Raw genomic sequence first — 1,677 nt, 5'->3', positions numbered from 1 at the left:
TGTTATGACTGTTGTCGTAATTTTATTATGTAAATCTGAGTGTGCAGGTGCTCCTCCATGATTGGTGCATCCAGGGTGGACAGATCGTACCGATTGGCTAATGACCGGGAGGCAGCGCACGAGAAGACATCGCCAGGGACTGCCAGGTCATTCATCCTCGGCCCCACCCAGCCGGCAGACCGTGTGTTCACTGTTTAACTGTGTTGGTTTAATGTAGGAGCCTGTTTTTGTCGGGTAGGGAGGAAAGTAATTGTTTTTTGGTTTAGTTCTTTTGAACAGGTAAGTTTTATGTACTCCTGAGATAGGCTACCTGTTGTTTGTTGTTTTGGCCTTGGGTTCACCCCGAAGTTATAGTTCGCTCCCTTCCTTTGTTTTTAAATTCCCTCATTGTAAATAAATCACTGTCACAAAGTATTAATTGCGTGATGTGCTGCTTGGGGTTGGACGGGGATGGATCACCCCTTATGTTGTGGTCTGCGCCTAGACGGGCCATAACATTTACTCATCGAGTTGTCCACTTTTTACTCAAACAATAATAATTCTTATATTTTCATTCTTATTCCTTATGGATGAATCATTGAGATATATAAACATATAGCCACCTGATGTTTAACAAAACAAACAAAAAAATTCAAGGCCTTCTGTTATTATTTAACACTTTGTAGCTGAAGAATTTTAAAAATGTCCAAGTGAGTGTAGTTAACCAGTCAACAATGTGAGACTCTGTGCTGGGTAAAATATATACTGAATATATCAAATATTATATAACATTTATGGAACTTTATTTAGCTTCTTTTTTTACAGAAATGTGTTGACAGCTAACTTAGCCATATCACACAAACATCACACAAGTTTCAGCACCTGTGTGAATATTTCAGTCTTGGGAAACAGCGGGAACTTTTTTAACACTGGAAAAACTAATGCAGCAAAATTAAACTTGTAACCAAACATCAGATCTATCAGAAGCAGGATAACAGATCCTTGACTTTTCTTCACACAGCGACACATTAACAGTGTAACATTCCCATGTGGGTGCACAGAATTACAAACGAGTAGCGACCCTCTTGGTTACCTCCACTGTGGCAGTCTTGGTGTTAGTTCGCTACAGTTACCTGTTGTAGCAATGAGTCCAGCGGATACTGCACCTCAACCTGAAACACAAAGGCTGAAAGGGCTTATTAGGGAGTTGTGAATGTTCACACCGCCTTGAACTTGAAATGCGCTCGTCCAGTAGGAATGCTGAATCATGTAGGAGGCCACACAGCACGTTACTTTATAACACGATACAAAACCAACAGCAGCAGCTTCACATAAGCAGATTGTTACTTTGTTCTAAATCACCCAGCTTCAAAACGTTTTAATGAAACATGTTCATGAATAAAATGGAAACTAGAAATATGGATATTTCTGGAAATATGCCGACTTGTTGAGCACGCTAACAACATGTCAAGAATAGAATAGCATGTGTGCCTACATATTATATGTGATTATTTCAATATAGTACTTTAATAAGAAGTTTTCTCCTCTCTGCCAAGCGAAATCTGCTAATGCACGGCAATCTGCGCTACACTGCCTCACGCGCAAATATGCAGCACACCGGTCACGATTTTCTATTTGTGGCTAAGTATAAAAATGAGACCAAAGAGACCATTAACAGATAAAGACAGAGAAAGGCAC

Source organism: Rhamphochromis longiceps, linkage group LG20 (genome assembly GCF_057381845.1).
Source record: "Rhamphochromis longiceps isolate RC_006_pf linkage group LG20, R_longiceps_female_GT1.1, whole genome shotgun sequence".
NCBI classification, from domain to species: Eukaryota; Metazoa; Chordata; class Actinopteri; order Cichliformes; family Cichlidae; genus Rhamphochromis; species Rhamphochromis longiceps.
The sequence above is the reverse complement of the archived record's forward strand: the minus strand, read 5'-3'. Positions refer to the sequence as shown.